At 40.3% G+C, this 20654-nt stretch overlaps 1 protein-coding gene and 1 long non-coding RNA gene across 2 annotated transcripts in view; one reads left to right on the forward strand and one right to left on the reverse strand.

The window, feature by feature from the left end:
* Positions 1 to 20654, forward strand: part of LOC124253643 (protein SMG7-like) — a 297643-nt gene that overhangs the window by 104958 nt on the left and 172031 nt on the right. The gene's annotated exons all lie outside the window — the stretch shown is intronic.
* Positions 11071 to 11928, reverse strand: LOC124253644. The gene is made up of 3 exons (XR_006892252.1): positions 11891 to 11928; positions 11377 to 11482; positions 11071 to 11113 (listed from the first exon to the last, which is right to left on the reverse strand). It is a non-coding gene; the product is annotated as an uncharacterized LOC124253644 (long non-coding RNA).

Consider the following 20654-nt stretch of genomic DNA (forward strand, 5'->3'; position numbering starts at 1 on the left):
TTTTATCAACAGATGAAGAGCCTAATTAAGGATCTTCAAGCCGACTACCTACATCAAGGGCATCAACGACGTTTAAGTAGATCTTCACAGGAATCAACTTTTCCGTATAGATTGCTCACATTATGCAATCCCGGACTACGATACGATTATCTACATGCGTGACCATTACGCAGATCTGCAGACAATTCAATAAGGAAATTGAACAGCAGCCTTGTTACAGCGAGTATAACTCATAATCGTCAACGATTTCTGAGAAGAAATATGTACAACAAGTTCAGCTTTAATTCTACAATTATGACGATACATTCATGTATACAGTCTACAAGCTGACAACTTGCAAGTTTTATTGAACCTTTATATAAGGAAGTCGGAATTATCTTCAAGACTGAAGTTACTTTCACGACAGCCAGGAAAATAACCTACCCAGCATTAATATTACAGAGCGAGGTATTTAGCCCCGGAGGTTTTGGCGATTTACCATTAACCCTCGAAACACGTGGTCACTTTCGGGTAACTTCGGGGAAGCTACAGTGAAGACCGACGATTGTTCTAATATCAACGACGGCACTATATTATACAAGGTTCCTTTTCCTGCTACACCGGTGACATCACAGCGCGGGTACTCTACAGAATCAAAATGCCTTGTTCTGATTGGACCGCGATGGACAACGCCCTACGCAGAGGTCGATCATAGTTCACAGTTCAAGACTTAGGTTGCAAGTGACAACAATATATCAGTGAACGAGCAAGCCTCCTTACAGTCCAGCTAATCTGAACCTTCATGATTGGGCTGCCTTCTTGAGGTTAGAGACCTCCCCTGTCAAGTAAGGATGAGTGCACGACAGTCAGGCGATTTTTTACATAAAGTTCAACGATGGCAGTCACACCTGGTTGTGCACCTACATCGTCAAGGACTTCGCAGCGAATTTACCTAGACGACGGGATACAAGTGGATCCAAATCCACAGCGTCTCAGACTACAGTTGAATTTCATCATCAAGCTACTAACACAACTAGATGGTTAGTAAACCTACTTAAGTTGGACCTAGAACCTTAGCAAGATCTGCTAATTCTAGGTTTTTGATTTGTAACGGCGCAGAATCGTATAATTGTACCGGAGACCATGGATCAAGATCCAACAGTCAATTCCACAAGCATTACTCTCTCCGCTACCACTACGACAGTGGCAGAGCCTGTTGGGGTTACGCACAGGCAGAGGCAGACTACAATTACATCTGTTACAAGTCATCATCAATTCGCATCTAGACGAATCTCTACCGTTCAATTTACCGGTTCAGGTCAAACCTCATCTACTATGGTGGACCAAGAGATCGAATGTTTGAATAGGCCTCGTTAATAGAGCTGGAATCGATAACACTTTCTCGTAGATGTGTCACTACAAGGTTGGGGAGCCCATCTTGCCAACAGGACGGCATCAGGGCTATGAGCAATCAAGAGAGCAAATTACACATAAATCTGCTAGAGATGCAAGCAGTGATAAACGCCTTAATGCACTGGAGCAACTTACTACAGTATACCCAGTGGATGATTCACACAGTCAATTCGACAGTGGCATTTTTATGTGAACAAACTAAGCTCAACCAGGTTCCCGAACCTATCGACTCTATGTTTTCAATTGTTTGATTTAATCGACAATCTCAACATACATGTCAGAGCATATCACATTCCAGGAGCAAAGAATGTGATAGCAGACTCTCTCTCTCGGCCACACATACCATCGCCCGACAGAATGAATGCTCCATACAGAGATATTCATTCAAATTATCAAGAAAATAGGAACTCCACTAATAGACCTATTTGCCACTCGATTCAACAAACAACTGACACATTCGTATCGCCAGTTCCAGACCCACTAGCATGGGCAACAGACGCACTAAGCATATCGTGGGAAGGACTCAACGCGTACGCTTTTCCGCCATCAGCGTTAATCTCACAAGTTTACTCAAAATCAGTCAAACGCAGAGCCTCCATCTGAATTTGGTCGCGGCCTACTGACCAGCGAGAACGTGGTTTCCAACTCTTATTCAAGAAATCGGACAACCAATACTACATCTTACAGAGTGCTCGAATCTGTTAATACATCTGCACGGAAAGCCAGAAATATTCCAACTTCACATATGGATTGTATCAAGGCGTGTCTGAATAACAGGTTATTCAGCCAGAGCGGCAAAGCAGTCTAGCTTGCCCTGCGTAACTCAACTTGCAACTTATACGATGACAAATGGCACAGTTTTGTCAATTATGCTGCAAAGAAAGGATTTACAGCTAGATATGCTACTCATCCTCAAGTGGCTGACTACTTATGTTATCTACGTCAGACTAAGATTTTAAAAGGCTCAACTTGTCCACCTATCTTGCAGCAATAGCTCTGTCATAACTGAGAACGGGCGTCAAGTTAACCTAAACCCAGTTACTCGCCTTGCTACTGAGCTTTCGATTGGAGGATTAAACGGAAGTTTCACGCTCCAACTTGGGATCTGAATATAGTGCTCCAACACCTCACAAGTGAGGTTTATGAACACGCTTTGATGATATACTTGGACCCCATGATACGATGAATCTATCACGATGGCCAGTAAGAGCACTGAAAATATATCTCCACCGAGCCAAACAGGAGGGAAAAATTCAAGAGATTTATTTCGTCTATCAACAAGCTGCGCAGACTGAAGTCTCACGTACTACTATCTCCTTTTGGATCAGAACTGACATACTACGTGCCTACAAGACTGCAGGACTCGACCCTCCAAGAGCTTCTAATCCTCATGATATTAGAGCACTAACATCTACACTTGCTCTACACGACAAGTGCTATTGAAAGACCATAATGGAGGGTTATTTCTGGAGATCCGATATGGTGTTTGCCAACCACTATCTGAGAGATATCACCACCGAGGACGTCTCAGTTATCCACCAATTCGGTCCCATGGTCCTCGCACAACAGTTGACAGTTAGTAAGTCAATCTTACAGATTTCTACTTATCTTATAACAGTACTAAATAGCTACATGCTATATATATTTTGCTTAAGTTCTTTTATTATCTTAAGCTCAGTACTATGGTTATTATATCATACAATATATAAGCTAACAACTCTACGGAGTTTGTTATTATATATTTAGCTTAAGTTAATCATATCTTAAGCTCAGTACTATGGTTACATTATAAATGTATTAGCTAACAAACTCTACAGAGTTTTTGCTATTATATATGTAGCTTAAGTTCATTATATCTTAAGCACAGTACTATACTCATATCATAAAAATATATTAGCTAACAAACTCTACAGAGTTTTTGCTATTATATATGTAGCTTAAGTTTAATCATATCTTAAGCTCAGTACTATGTTTATATCATATAAGTATATTAGCTAACAAACTCTAAAGAGTTTTTTGCTATTATATATTTAGCTTAAGTTTCATCATATCTTAAGCATTATGGTTACATTATAAAATGTATTGGCTAACAAACTCTACGGAGTTTTGCTGTTATATATATAGCTTAAGTTTAATCATATCTTAAGCTCAGTACTATGTTTATATCATAAAAGTATATTAGCTAATAAACTCTATGGAGTTTATGCTATCATATTAACAAGCTTAAGTCTATTAGTCTTAAGCATTGTATTAATGTTATATATACTTTTATCATAATAAGAAAATTGTAATAACCTTTATATGGCAGCTGATAAGTTAGCAGCAGGAATTCATCAGTTCAGTGCCTTTATGAAGTTCCCATAGGGTTATTACAATCATCACAGTTCAAATCACTAATTATTAAAATCCAAAGTATTATATATTCCCACCTCCTTTTTCCGTCGGATTCTACAAGCAATAAGCATGAGTCCGGATAAGGAAAAATATGTAATTTTTAGAGTAAAATTGATATTTTATACTTATCCTGACTCATGAGGTAAGCCCTCCCATCCTCCCCACATCACAGGGGCTTGTATTGCTGAAAATAATACGTCCTGGGTCCTACAAGCGTACACTGATATCCATATACATATAAAGAAGGAAAGGGATGTAACGCACACAAACTTGACAGACACCCCCCTCTCGTAAATGGGCGAAATCTGGTGGGAAATTGTGAAATACACAGCCGGGATTCTTACTGAAATAAAACCAGATGAATTCCCTTTCGATTAAATCCAAAATTATCAAAATCGGTGCACTATTGACCGAGTAACTTTGCTTGGAACTCGGGAAAAGTAAACTTTTTCATTTATACGTAAAAACCTGCCTCACGAAAATCATCGCCTCGGGCGAAGAAATACTAAGTATTTCAATGGAAAACACGAATCGGCGAAAAGACATAACCTTTTAAATAATCGCTAGATATTCGCTTTCGCATTACAGCATCTCAAATGAAATGAGTTACTGATTTTACCTGCCATACACGACTTTATTGGGAAATTAGTAGTATCAGTGATCGAGGCCACCATGTTTGTCCTTCACCTTCAATAGACTCTCGCACCAACGACGAGCTACTCTCTGATTGGTTAAAAATAAAATACAAGTATTATTTTTTTATTTCGGTAGCCGCGATATTTAGGAAATAAAGTTAGATCCCTCGTGCTTTAATTATAATAGTTAAGGGCAAAACTATACCTTATTTCAAAACACATTGGGGTAGAGCGAACTTTATTTCCTAAATAGAGTAGCAGCGTCGTTGGTCTTGAGTCTATTGAAGGTGAAGGGCAAACATGGTGGCCTCGATCACCGATACGCTAATTTTCCAATAAAGTCGTGTATGGCAGGTAAAATCAGTAACTCATTTCATTTGAGATGTTGTAATGCTAAAGCGAATATCTAGCGATTACTTAAAAGGTTATGTCTTTCGCCGACATGTTTTCCATTGAAATACTTAGTATTTCTTCACGAGAGGCGATGATTTTCAGAGGCAGGTTTTTGGCGCATAAATGAAAAGTTTACTTTCGAAGTTCCAAGCAAAGTTACTCGGTCAATAGTGCACCGATTTTGATAATTTTGGATTTAATCGAAAGGGAATTTATCTGGCTTTATTTCAGTAAGAATCCCGGCTGTGTATTTCACAATTTCCCACCCAGATTTCGCCCATTTACGAGAGGGGGGTGTCTGACAAGTTTGTGTGCGTTACATCCCTTTCCTTCTTTATATGTATATGGATATCAGTGTACGCTTGTAGGACCCAGGACGTCTTATTTTCAGCAATACAAGCCCCTGTGCCCCACATAACACTTTGGATTTCCCTGAAAATTCAAATGTTAGGCTGAGTATATGAGGAGAGAGTGAGGCACATGGGTGGAGGTGGCGCCCTCGTTCCCACGCTTGTGGATGGGAGGTAACTCGTGGTGAGTAATAATTAGTGATTTTTTATTGAAGGGAACTTCAATAGGGAAATACAGGTGTTACACTATGTTCGCAAAGAAGAAGAAGACAAGCAATAAGCATGAGTCAGGATAAGTATAAAATATCAATTTTACTCTAAAAATTACATTTTCATTGTATCGTTTCGTGTGTACAAACAAAAAACCGCCTTTGTCAGTGAAGACGTCAAATTTGCAATTAAACATCAGTAGACAAGATGATTGACCTTTTCAGTCCTAATTTGTTTTTGCAAGGCATTGTATTATATGCAGGGATTAAGATTACCGTATGTATTTGTCTTGTATATATAGAGCCGGAAATAGCAATCAGCTGTTCGCATGTTTCCCGGCGATCTACCGGTGATTTATCTAAAACATACCCAATAACGGGATGAATTCTGACGCAGTGGTCAGTAAAATATAATATCTACAACTATTATTTTACCAAGAGAATATATCCTAGCATTTTGTAATATTAATGACAGGTTTTGCTCTATTTATGCAAAATACATACAATCATCACTGAGGTTATGCAGACCCTCACGAATATGGTAAGCGGAAGTTGTACGCACACGGAATGAGGTATGCATGCCATTTCACACACGTTTTCACCGATGTTACTGTAAACTAGCAGTTCATGGATGACAAAGTGGTAATCAGGCATGATTGCTGAGAATATTGTGAAATTGGTGCTATTGCAGTTGGAGCGAAAAGTAGACCCTCACGAACATTGAAAGCAGAAGTTGTACGTGCATGGAATGAGGTGACATAAGCATGCCAGTTTGTTGACATGTGATTGTACAACAATAAATATGAAACAAAATATATAGACGCATCCATTTTCTGTCAACTACACTTCATTTGGAGGCGTGAGTAGACCCAATATGATTGTGATTTCTCTAAACAAAGCAGATGCAAGATATAAGTTATTGGTTACTGCCAGTTGTCTTGTGATCTGAGGTGGCCTTGATTAGGTCGGCTTATGTACGAAACACACCACTTTGATACTGATTTTATGGGTAAAGTTAGGGGGTCAGCTTATCTATGAGATCGACTTATCTACGGTAATATACGGTATATCATCTTCAAGTGTGCAAGGCCAGGCCTTCACATTGGATCAGTCCTTGAATCACCCCAGACTTTCACGCAGCTTCATGCAGCTACCTGTACATTTGTACATCAGACAACTTTCACGCAGCCCCAGACCATCAGCCTCATCACCTTCTTGCTAGGAGGCCAATGAACCTTATCCACAAATGTTACTAAACATGTGCTTTAGCCAATCTTTTGATGGGTGTATTTGCTGCACAAATAGACACCTTGTGCAAGATTCCTAGGATCAAATGTTCATCAAATCATTTCAGAATATGAACTGCAAAGGTTCCTGTTTATGCCGCTGCAGGTCTGCTAAGAACGACTTGAGGATTCCACAAGATCGTGGGGATCTTGGGATTTGTTATGGCCCCGTGGTTGTTTACATAGGTGACCAAACCAATCATGGCCTGTTTTCACATTATGGTGGATCCATTGTGAATTTCTGAATTTCATTCAAGCACCCGGAGAGCAGTGGATAAAAAATCAACAGCTATCTTCCATTAGCTCTCTCAAACAGATATCACTCAACAAAATGGCAAGTGATGTTAGGGCTCCTCTTATCAGCACAAGCACTGACAGTTCAAAGCAGAATTCAACTAAGGCCGATTATCCAAACACGATCCACACCCTGAGTGCTCCAGTTGCCGTTCTTCTACCTGTAGCCTCATTGCTAGGTGTAAACATTGTGCTCATTTATCTAACAATGAGTTTGATAATTATTTGTTGTCTTGTTGGATCTGAAGTTCCTGGGCATCAGATTTCTAAGTGTGTGCAACCGCATCAAGGTTCCATATGATCGATGGCTAAAGATCCAGGCTTGCCTTCTGCAAACACTCAACTTGGCTCTACCACTCAGAACTTGGCAAGAGATCCTCGGTCTACTCACGTCGGCCAAGCTCTTACTCAAAGGGGCAGACTTCAGCTGAAGCCTATTCAGAGGTTCCTGAGACCATATCTATATTGCCAGGATGTCTTGATAGCAATATCTCTACATCTGAAGAGATACCTGCAGTGGTGGGTGGACAGATTGAACGTTTGCGAAGGCCTATTTGCAAGAGCCAGTCTACAATTTACATCTCTACGTATACGCCTCACTCCAAGGCTGGGGAGCCCACCTCGGTGTGGAAGTTATGGCAGGGACCTGATCCACGCAGGTACGAGATTGTCACATCAACCAGCTTGAATTTGAAGCAGTCATCAAAGCCATTCAGTACTGGTCCCATCTCCTCAGAAATCAATTCCTCATGATATGAACAGACAACGCAGCAGTAGCGAACACAAGAAGATTGGCACCACTGCTAGAAATAACCTTCCGCCTCTTGGAACTAACAGACAGTCTCAACGTGGAAGTAAAGGCCAGACACATCCCAGGTTCTGTCAACATTCTAGCAGACCGTTGTCTAGACCCACCAAACCATCTCCAACGGAATGGATGTTGCATCCGGAGGCCTTTCAACTACCAGTGTGAGATCAGAGGTGCCCACTTTTAGACCTTTTCGTGACGAAGTTCAACAAACAGATAAAGACCTTCATCTCACCGGTTCTAGATCCACTAGCCTTGTCCCTAGACACCCTAGCCATATTTTGGGAACATCTCCATGCCTACGCATTCCAGCCTCCGGTACTACTTCCACGGATCATAAGGTAGATTGTGTAAACGGAAAACCTGAGACTGACTTACTGTCCTTCAAGAACGTGGTTCCCAGACCTCATCAGACTTCAAGGAGAGCCAAGTCTACGACTTACGATCTGGCCCAATCTATTGATTCATCCGCTCACAAGACAGGTTCGCACCAATCCTAAGGGCTTCCAGTTACACTATGGAACGTATTACGAACTGTCTCACCAAAAGAGGGTACTCTATTAGAGCAGCCAAGGCCGTTTACCCCAGCTCTCAGACGCTCTACCTGAAATCTTTTTGATGACAAGTGGAAGAGCTTTGACCAGTTTGCAGCGCAGAAAGGGTGACTTAAACATAGTCCTAACACCTAACCAGCAATGATTATGAGCCATTGCATCATGCAGACTTTGAGTTGCTACAGCTGCCAGAATGTCAGAAATCCATGTGATAGACTACATTTGAACTAGATTCAATATGGGTGACATTGCACTGTTCATCTTGGGCTTAGGTGGGACTTCATCCCAAAGAACCAGTTACCAGGACAACCGGATAGATTCCACATCCCAGCATTATCATCAATCCATCAGACAACATGCAAGACCTGTCCTTATGCCCAGTGAGAGCTTTGAGTCTACCTGCAGAGAACTGCTGTAAGAAGAAGGAGATTCAAGAAACTCGTCATTCCACTATCACCCGTTACAGCTACTGAGGTCTCCAGAACGACAATCTCCTTCTGGCTGAGAGCAGTAAACCTGAGGACGTACAAAGCAGCAGGAATGGATCTGCCTAGAGCCTCCAATCCTCATGAAGAGAGAGCCATTGCATCCATGTTAGCTCTACAAGGCAACTGCTCTATCTCTTCTGGAGATCTGGAGGTCTTCATGAACCACTACCTGAGGGACATTGCCACAGAAGATGTATCCAGTATCTATCAATTCGGCCTGTTAGTTGTGGCACAGCAGTTGACAGTCCCAGCCAGACGGTAATTACTCCCCCATATTCACGTAGACTCAGAGACGTCAGGTTACTGTCCCATAGCCACACACAGAGAGTCCATATTCTCCTGCTTTACGAGATAAAGCAGCGCATAAGTGACACGATTGAGTTAAGAGTACAACCTATTCTTAACATATGGATCCAAATAGATTGCTGACCCACCACCTATCCGTTGGATTCAAGCAATAATGTATGAGTCAGGATAAGGAAAAAAATGTAGTTTTTATGATAAAAATTGATATTTTATACTTATCCTGACTCATAGTCTGTTTTTCATGCATTCCCAGGAAGAATCTACGTGTTAAGTTTCACTGTCTCAATGGGACTGGATTTAACTCAGTGGTTAAACGCTGACTTTGTAAGGAGTTTGAATAAACGTTAAAACCCAATGCACTTAGGTCTAAGAGAAGGACCTAGTGCCAGGTACACAGTCTTACTTTTCCAAAGAAAAACCTTGTGATTGTACAATGATCTGATACGAAGTCTTACGTTTTAAAAATGTAAGACTTCCTTGGCATTTACATCACAGTATATTGCCCATATGAAGTTGTTCCTCAAATTTCACAAACCTGCACTTCAATAGGCAATGATCCCAATAGGTGTATAAAAAGTCTGTCTGTTCCCATACCTGGTGGTAGCAGCAGAAAACTCAAGTCTGAAGCTATATCCTCATTCTTTAAGACAATTCCATCACAGCTTCTTGTATGGAACAAAAAAAAGAACATCCACTGGAAGTTTATGTGATGATAAGTGGAAAACATTTGATCAGTTCACAAGATCAAAAGACATCACAGTAGTTCAGGCTACAGGCTACACATCCACAAGTAGCAGAATATTTGTGCCATCAGAGATAATCAAGAAGTATCTTGGGTTCTACATTAGCCGATCATTGTGTGGCTGTAAATTCAGTTCTGACAATGGCTCAAGGAAAAAACATTCCTTAACTGATCCCTCCTCTAAGATCTTACAACTTAGAAGATACACAGCAAAAATAACTTGGTTTCCGGACCCCGGAAACCTAACGGAAACAAAATGGAAACTTACGTTTCAACTAGGTTTCCGGAACGTTTCTCTACATTTCCTTCAAGTTTCCGGAAAACGGAAACTTACAAATTACCCAGAAACCGGCATGGCTCCAGTGCGTTTCCGTTACCCAGTTTCCAGTAAGGGCTCCAGCGCGTTTCCGTTACCCAGTTTCCAGTAAGGCTCCAGTGCGTTTCTGTTACCCTTTTTCCTGTAGGGCTCCAGTGCGTTTCCGTAACCCAGATTCCTGTATGGTTCCAGTGCGTTTCCGTTCGCAGATTCCTATGAGGTTCCATTGGGTTTCCCTTATCCTCTACTTTTAGATGGTTTCATATACATTGTATTTACTTAGTTCAATTATGATTCCCTGTGAATTTCGATTCTATTAAACACATTTACCATGTTCCATAAGTTTCAGTAAATCAGAATCTGTATGGCTCCATTTGGTTTCAATCATTAGTATTCAGTGATTACCATATGTCCATATTAAATTATGATTATTCAACTAAATTAACTGTAGGTGAAATGAGTGTATTATATATTTGAATGTATTAGGTCATATATTTTATTCATGATACATTGAAATATAAAATAAACTCATTTCAACTACAGTTACCTCAACACCACATGGACATAGAAATAAATAAATACAAAATCAGGCATGTCAGTCGATTTCTCTTTATTCATCATAAACATATATATCATATCTATGTTTCAATGTTACAATTAAACATTGACACAAAGCACACAGAGGGACAGAGAGAGAGAGACAGATGTTCTTGTCCTAAACAGGGTGACTACAGGGGATAATTGAATGTACATTTAGACATTCCATCCTATTCCTAAGACCTTTAGGTGGTTGGAAAGAATCTTGTTGGATGGTGTCATAAAGTTCTTCATTTTGCCGCTGGAGCTTCAGACACCACTGGCGATGTCAATTCTAGGGTTAGGACTGCAGCCACCTTCTGTGTTCTTTTCTCTGCCCAGCTAGATTCTTCAGGAGGTGTTGGAGTTTCTGGGGAAAAATGAAATTCTTGCACTCTTGAAAGTTATGTCCAACATTTATTCTTGAGTGCGGCACTTGTTCTAATTAGATAATGGCACATTACGGTGATGGGTGATGACATGTGATAAGGAAAGTTATTCTATTACAGGTATATAGCGATGTGATAATATGTAGCACATCATGTCAGTGACTCAGAGTGTTTTAAACTGGTGTCAGGAAGTGTATAAACCGGTACAAATTATATTATATTATCCAGTTTCAGGAACTTCTACGGATCAGATTCTTTTGTTTCTTTTAGCATCTTTCCTGTGTTTTTCTTTCCTGTAGTCTGCCGGCGTCGATCGTCCGTCTTGCTCCTCCAGATTATTCAAAAGGTTTCTATTAAGAAAAGCAAATGAATTAATTTTCATTAGATCCAATAATAGATTATTACAATCCGACACAAACATTCATAAGTTTGATTATTATCATGTATCAAACCAAGTAATAAGTAATTGTGGTATATCAACTACATGTATATGCATTACAGCCCGGTGAGAAGTTTTCTATTAACATGACAGACATGATAATGCAGCAAATATGCACTACATAATAGTATGCTATGTCAATTCTACTGCTAGTACTAGATACCTGACAATGAAATAATTAGATGCTAGATTTACCCAATGGTGAACAAGAAGCGAATTAATTGTATTTTGTAATACTGGCGTCTCTAATCTTATAAAACCCAACATATATCTTGATTATGATGACGAGCAATAATAAAACTTGGGGTAAGTTTTTTACCTTAAATAAGTAACTTTTAATCGATTTTCAAGGTACTCTGGGAACTTTTCCATGATTCTTCTCACAATAGCCTAAAACAAAAGAGACACACATTTGGATCATGAACATATGTCGATTGGTAATATTTTCCACGGAATATCATGAACTACTGGTTTCATCTATATTTGTTGCCTTGCTGGATACATGTATAACAATTTCTTAAAATATATTTTTATTCCATCAATAACCTTGAAAGGTGAACAAGCCAAGTGTCTTATATAAACGCCGCTACAGTACACGGTTCCAATATAGCTGGATACATAATTGAAATAGTCCGACAAGAAAAGAATAATACTGAGACAAAATTACACTCAGAAAAATGACTGAAGAATAAATATTTGGTTATGGTGTTGGTTGTGCCCAGCAACAAAATGAGCTGCCGCAGGAAATCAAAATTATATAAACATCAGACTCAACTTACAGGAACACAAGGGTATACTTGTCTTATGGTTATATTTTAGCGGAATGTTCAGTTGGTATCAACAATAATGTTGTTTTTAACAAATTTCACACCAAAATGCAATGTCCACATTAATAACCGTGGGAGAAATCGAAATCTTGGCGCACAGTTAATGTCACGATAAAGGTTCGAGGTCCTACGAAAGCGTTTAATTCGATGCAAACTGACTGCTATGATAAGAAGAAAATAATTAATTTTATCTGAAACCTACCTGCCAATTTCTCTGTCTTGGGTTTCCGTTGAGATCGCTTGAGTTCGGATCCTTGTTTCCAAAGCTTCGATTGTCAAGTTTGTTGCCATGTGTCAAGAAAACTATAGCAAGTATACAGACTGCCATTTCTACTACCTTACTCTCATAGACTTACTTGGAAACAACAAAGTTTTTTCCAATCGTGGCGTGTACGTTTGAACAAAGATGGCGGCATTTCAAACAAAGACTTATGGGTAGTCAATTAGGTTGCTTTTTCATTTCTATTGTTAACATGCCAATAGTCTGCTTACCCTTCATAAGCTTGGAAAAACACTGATAACTGCAATATGTGTTTATGTAAATTGTTTGTTTTTACAATGTCCGTCACATCTCGCGACGCCTCATTCATTCCAAATCAAGCGCTTCCGGTTTCGGGACAACAATTTTAGTATGTGGTCTGACTGCAGCACATGCTACATCGACCGTGACGGACCCAGGGACTGGGCAGCTGTCAACCATGGCAGAATTTCCTCAACCTAAAGAATGAAACAATAAGAACGGTGGATGTATTTCCCGTAATAAAGTACTCCAGCAGTCAGTATAAGCTTTTTTCAGATTTTCCGATCGTTGATCGTATATGACCGATCCAATTTGATCCTATTTCTGTGTATTTCTTTAAAACTATTACCTGATATTTAATCATATCAAGAACAATGTGATGGTTGATGAGCTATTATTTTAAAACCACACAGCGTAGTTCCCTAAGATTCTGTAGGCAATTAATATTGCATGCAATACAACGATTTTACCCGTTTATTTGTCATCATTCACTTGATGGTCATCTAGTGAACTACATGTTATGTAATATATGCATGCAGGAGCAGCAAAAGGAATTATCAGCTGAGTTAAAAAAACAAACACAGATGAAAGGATTAACCGATAACACGCTAATTGATTTATTACTTTTATCTTGCACGACATCTTTGTCAAAGGGCCCGTCAAAAGATAGTCTTTATGTTTGTAGAGTTACTAGCATTATACTGAAAAGGTTTAGTATTTGTGATGTTTGTAACAACAATATGGGCGACACACAGGGATTTTCAGGTTGACCGCACTTGGAGAACAATGGACATAATCTGTGATGATAGGCATGCAGGTAACACTAAATTCCCAAGTTGAAAACAAAATAAATTGTACAACGAAGTGATATCCGTAGAAAATACCAGATGTTAGATAATATTTTACATATTCATGACATGGCAACAACAATAAAATCCATTAAAATGACACCTTGGGACAAATTATTTTAATCATCATAATGATAAAACAATTTCATAATACATGTACATAGTACACATCCAGTCTACACTGCAGTTTCATTAAGTATGAAACTGTTTCTCTTAACATAAGTACATTTATTCTTCCTGTTGACAAATCATCAGTGGTATTGTAAAATATATTTATCTTACATGTTGTATTCATTGTCAGCGGATATTTATAAATTATACCTTTATATCATTGTTGACACGTTAGGTAGTTCGTATGTCAGGATGTTTGGTGACTATATCATCGACAGTGGAGACAGCTGAGACTCTACAACATACCCAGGACATCCAAGATGTACCATCCATACATACAGCCTCGTGAAGTCGGAATGAACTTTTCCTTTACACATGTAACTGCTGTTTTGCCATAATAAAAGTGATGACCAGTATGGCAAGCATATTATGTACCAAAATTGATGAGTTGGTGCTTACTCATATCAATCAAAACAAGCTAAGTGAGTTCAATTTCATTGATTTTCATCATGTAAGTGAACAAGGGGTGAGTTCGTGTCACCTATTTCGCTAGGTATTTCAGAAAGCTAATCCCTTAAAACAACATGCACCGTTTTTAAAGAATTGTGACATTATGTAAAACTTGTCAGGTGTATTATCTTTGGTGTCCAGTGAAACCGGTCCGTGACATGGAACAGTTTTTGGGGGCAGCTGCCGATGAATGGCATATCGTTCCATTATGTGGATACTGATGGATACTTTTCTCGAACAAGGTAATAGCCCATTAGTTTTGTTATAACGTTAGTTGGTTTTAAGTTTGATATCTGTATTTTGTTTTCATTTTTCTTGTAGCATTCAACAAAATTATTCCACAAACAACATTGTTCATGTGAGTTATAAGCCCCCACCTCTCCTCTTCTGACAATCCAAGATCTCTTAGTTTTTTCAGGTCGTAAACTGATTCCCTTATATTTTAGGTATTCTATGACATATCTAGAAAGCCATTTAATAAATTTATGAGGTTCCAAAGTGCTTATAAATATGATAATGGATCAATAATGATAATGCTATAATTAAAAGGCAAAACGTTCATTGACTTCATTTTCTTTCAATCCCAACATTTTTCACCACAGGCAGATGGCGTTAAACTTAAACATATTTTATATCTATAAGTCTACTGTGTAATTTGTTGAAGCCTGTATTATGTTCTTTATTGGACATTTACGAAATTATTGTCCTTTTAGTACAGATATGTGTAATGTGCATAACCACTCCCAGTTAGTTGTGTTAGTATGTATCACTTTGAGAAAAACAAATGAAAAGCCAATGGGTAACTGAAACCTAATGGAGCCTTACGGTTCTTCAGTAATTTAAAAGTTTAAGGCATCTGTGAGTGTACCTAACAAATCGTTAAGGAGACAAAGTAGAATCTTAAGTTTCCGTAATATGGTTTAACTTTTCCTGAAATTATTCTTCTTTCATGTGACAGTATCTTTTATTTGAATTCTGGTGTACAAAAAACACTGAGATCACTAAACTGAAACTTATATACATGGAATACATAGACAGTTTAAGCGTAGGTTAATGTCGGTTATATGCTGTATATACTGGTATATATGGAGTAATTTAGTTAGATTCGTTTCATTGGCGGTCCCATCAATGATGGTTTCCAGCTGCTTTATGCAATGGAAACTACCAGTCATACTTTACTTTAAATTTCCGTTTCTGGAAACTAACTTTGTTGGCTTCGGTAGTTTCCAGTCGCTGAAACTAACCTTGGAAATTTAAATGTGTGCATATATAAAAATTTTTACCTGTCTTGAAAAGACAGTAAAATAACTAGTCTATCACAAATGTACACTAAAACATATAACCATAAACACTTTAACAGTACAGTATAAAAATGGGCTATTGCTTTTCCTCCCTGCATGGACCCAAGCTGGATACTGTATATAGAAATTATTTTACAAGTGTAACAGTAAATTAATATAGCCCCCAATGGAACAACACAAAGCTAAGTTTGCCATTTCATCTAAGCTGAAATCAACAGAATTGTTAGTTTCGGTACAGAAACCTAGCTGAAACCTACATTACCCAGTATCCAATAGGTTTCCGCAACAACGGAAACTAAGTCATTTTGCTATGAATCTTTCAGCGACCTGAAACTAAATGGAAACTCATAATGACAGTTTCAGTTGTAGAAATCAGACGGAAACCTAGATTTGTTAGTTTCAGTTTTGTAAACTACGCGGAAACTCACATTGTCTGTTTCCGGATGCTGAAACCTAGCGGAAACGTACATTACCCAGTATCCATTAGGTTTCCGCAAAAATGGAAACGAAGTTATTTTTGCTGTGATAAATAGAAGATATTTCGAAGACCAGCGTGGAATCTAAAAATAGTTTTCCAACATCTTATGAACCTTTACAGCAGATAGATATTAAACTGGTAACTCAGAAGACCTTATATTTTTCCTTATCCTGACTCATGCTTTTTGCTTGTCTTCTTCTCGCGAACACAGTGGAACACTTGTATCTCCCAATTGAAGCTCCCTTCAATGTAAAATCACTAATTAGTACTCACCAAGAGTTATCTCTATCCCTCTCTTTTGGCGGGAACGAGGGCGCCACTTCCCGCCACATGCCTCACTCTCTCCTTCTTCGCCCAGTGAGCAGGATGTGAGAGCGCCTGTGTCTCCCTACACATTATATCCTTTGTTTATTTTTAGTTATTTACCTCTCATAGACTTCTATAGAGGTGTAGCTAGTATCCTTCAACATAATGCATTGATATTTATTCGTGTTTCTACTGTTTTATTCACGGGACTCCGTGTTTGTTCAGTAGATTGCATTGAAAAAATAAAATAAAATAAAATCTGCACTATTTGTAAATTACGTTTTTCTGCTGCTGACCCGCATTTAATATGGCCTAGTTGTACTACGCCATGCTCTACTGTTTCACGTTGCAATTATTGTACTAATTTATCCAATTCTGCTTTTGATAAATATTTATTTTGCGTCTTGAGACGTGCAGCAGATAGGTCACGTAAACAGTATTTTAGCCTTGCCTAATACACCAGAGCCCTTACCCTGTCAACTGCTGTCGGACATCCCGTCGTAGCAGCCAAAGACTAGGAAGGCTTCCACCTTGTCACAACGCAGACTCCGCACCCCCAGGGCTACATCCACGTCGAAGGGGAAATCAACGAAGTCCAGTAGTACTTTCTCAGCCGAGATTGTTCCCGTTGCAGAGTTGGGCCTGTATGATCCGATCATCATACCAGATGTACGGCGGAAGAAGCGGCCAGTGTCGGCAACTATAACATCAGCGCAGATCAGCACGGAGGCTGAGGCACCTACACTGATGTCAGAGAATCTTCCTGAAGGTCCCTTCGCTACCATCGTAGAGGCAGCATCTACTTCAGCGCAGACCGTCCCAGACGACCTGATGAACCACATAATGAAGTTGATGGTAGATCGCTATGGTCTACGGAGGCGTTAGAGCCACGGGCGACCCAGCCCACCCCCATACCTCCGTGTAGGGCGACCCAGCCCGTTTGCACGTCTCCGTGTAGGGCGACCCAGCCTGTTTGCACGTCTCCGCGTAGGGCGACCCAGCCCGCCTACATGAAGGACCCCGATCCTAAGCAGTCATGGAAGGCTTCACGGAGGATGACTAAGCCTCCGTGAAGGGCGACCCAGCACGCCTGCATGAAGGACCCCGTTCCTAAGCAGTCACGGAAGGCTTCACGGAGGATGACTAAGCCTCCGTGAAGGGCGACCCAGCCCGCCTGCATGAAGGACCCCGATCCTAAGCAGTCACGGAAGGCTTCATGGAGGATGACTATATCACCTACGTCGGACCTTGATGAGAGAGGACGTTCGCGAAGCAAGATCCTCTCATCCCATGACTCCGACTCAGACTCTCAACCTTCACGAAGGCCTTCACGAAGGTTAAGTGGCTCCAAGTCATATAGAAGATCATTAAGGGATTCACCGAGAGCTTCGCAAAGCTACCAGCGTTCGCCAAGGAAGTCTCCGTGAAGGTCACCTTATAAACGCCTCTCGTCAGTCCGTTCACCACATTACTCTACTCGCCGATCTCCTTATCCATCGCCTCATCGATCACCTTATCGATCTACTTACAGATCATCAAGGACTCCACCTCAGTCAGTCACCACTTCCCAAGTACGGACTCAGATGAGCCTTCGCGAAGCCCTTCGCGAAGGACGTCAGCTACAGTTTACAAGACATCTTCGTCCTATAGTTCGTCAAGGGATTCACTAGGACCTTCTCGAAGCTACAGGTCACCCTACAAGCACAGTTCGTCGGGCTATTCACCGCGTCGATCCCCCTCGCCGATTTACACACAGGTATCCAGCGAAGCAGAGACATCGCAGTACTTGTCTATCAACTGAAGGCATTCGCACAGGCCATTTACAACGCAGAAACGTCGCTGTATTTATATTATCAACAGAATGCTATATGTCATTACCGAGCCTGCGCGAAGGTATTCGCACGGACATCCACAAGACAGAGATGTCGCAGTACTTAACTTTTTAACAGAACGTTATATAAGTTACGCGAAGTACTATTTACAGATGAAGAGCCTAATTAAGGATCTTCAGGCCGACTACCTATATCAAGGGCATCAACGACGTTTCGCAAATCATCACAGGAATCACCATTTCCGTATATATTGCGAGGTAGGAAATCCCGGACTACGAAACGATTATCTACATGCAAGGCGCCATACAGTCACACCAAGTTGACCACTATGCAGATCGTCAAGATCATACAACTAGGACATGATATAGCATCATCCTAGAATGGAAATATCTTCTTCGGTACACAGACGGAAGATAGATAATACACTACAAGAAAGATACTTGGTGTCACAATTCATCACTAGCATGGACCATCAGTCGGTATCCAGGATGGGATTCACATAGATTGATATATCTACATTAGTAGATTTATGACATCATAGAGATCTTCACCTTCGGACAGATCTGCAGACAATTTCAATATGAAATTGAGCAGCAGCCTTGTTACAGCGAGTAAAACACATAATCGTCAACGATTTCCTGAGAGGAAAAATGTACAACAAGTTCAGCATTAATTCTACTATTATGACGCTGCATTGATGTATGCAGTCTACAAGCTGACAACGTACAAGTTTTATTGAGCCTATATATAAAGACGACGGCATTATCTTCAAGACTGAAGTTACATTCACAGCAGCCAGGAAAATAACCTACCCAGCATTGATATTACAGGGAGAGGTATTTTGCGGCGAAATATTCGAGCGTTTAGCATTAACTCTCGACACACATGGTCACTCGTGTAACTTTGGAAAGTTACGGACAAGACCGACGATTGATTAAATATATCAACGACGGCACTAGATTATACAAGGTTCCTTTTCCTGCTACACCGGTGACATCACAGCGCGCATCTTGATTAGGCTGCATTCACGAGGTTAGAGACCTCCCCTGTCAAGTAAGGACGAGGGCACGGCAGTCAGGCGATTTTTACATGAAGTTTCAAGGGTGTTAAGTTCGTAGGATATAGATACAAGTTCTTGTATCTCAAGCACTACTCTCTCCGTTTTTACTACGAAGTGGTGGAATCTGTTGGGGTTCGCTCTTCAGCACAAGACATGGAATGCAGAGAGAATTATAATTACGCCCACTACTGGTCTTCATGAATGTACAACCGGACGATACGGACAGGTTATAATTCATATCTATATATGGTAAACTCCGTGCGAGGAGGGTTGCAGACGCACCTAATTAGCGGAGTCATAGTACAAGACGCATCTCTATGGGGAAGCATCTCTCCTAGAGTGGAACCATATCTTGACAACAATATGTCAGCTGTGATAAAGAACCAAGAATGTGTTAGCAGTACACTATCGTGTTCAACGCAGCGTCTCAACAGACTGGATGCTATATTTAAAGATCTTCAAACAGATCATATAAGAGAAGGTTGAACCTTGAAGAGTTCTCTTCCCCACAAGGTTCAACAAATAACACAGGGGCAACGGACATGCGAAGCATCTCCTGCCTAGGTCTAAGCAGTGGCGTTTTATGTGAACAAACAAGGCTCAACCAGGTCCCCGAACCTATTGACTCTATGTTTTCAATTGTTCGATCTAATCGACAATCTCAACATACATGTCAGAGCATGTCACATTCCAGGAGCAAAGAATGTAATAGCAGACGCTCTCTCTCGGCCACACCTACCATCGCTGACAGAATGGATGCTCCATACAGAGATATTCGCTCAAATTATCAAGAAAATAGGAGCTCCACTAATAGACCTATTTGCCACTCGCTTCAACAATCAGCTGACAACATTCGTATCACCAGTTCCAGACCCACTAGCATTGGCAACAGACGCACTAAGCATATCGTGGGAAGGACTCAACGCGTACGCGTTCCCGCCGCCAGCGTTAATCCCACAGGTGTTACAGAAAATCAAGCAAACTCGGAGCTTCCAAATGATTTTGGTCGCGCCCTACTGGCCAGCGAGAACGTGGTTTCCAACTCTTATTCAAGAAATCGGACAACCAATACTACAACTTCCAAAGCGCTCGAATCTACTAATACATCCTCACACCAAACAAGCGCACGGAAAGCCAGAAGCATTCCAACTTCACGTATGGTCTGTATGAAGGCGTGTCTAAATAAGAGAGGTTATTCAGCCAGAGCGGCGAAAGCAGTCACGCTTGCCTTACGTAACTCCACTCGTAACTTGTACGATGACAAGTGGCACAGTTTGAAAATTATGCTGC

This window comes from Haliotis rubra, unplaced genomic scaffold, assembly GCF_003918875.1.
Source record: "Haliotis rubra isolate DU_JTF1 unplaced genomic scaffold, ASM391887v1 Scf548, whole genome shotgun sequence".
NCBI classification, from domain to species: domain Eukaryota; kingdom Metazoa; phylum Mollusca; class Gastropoda; order Lepetellida; family Haliotidae; genus Haliotis; species Haliotis rubra.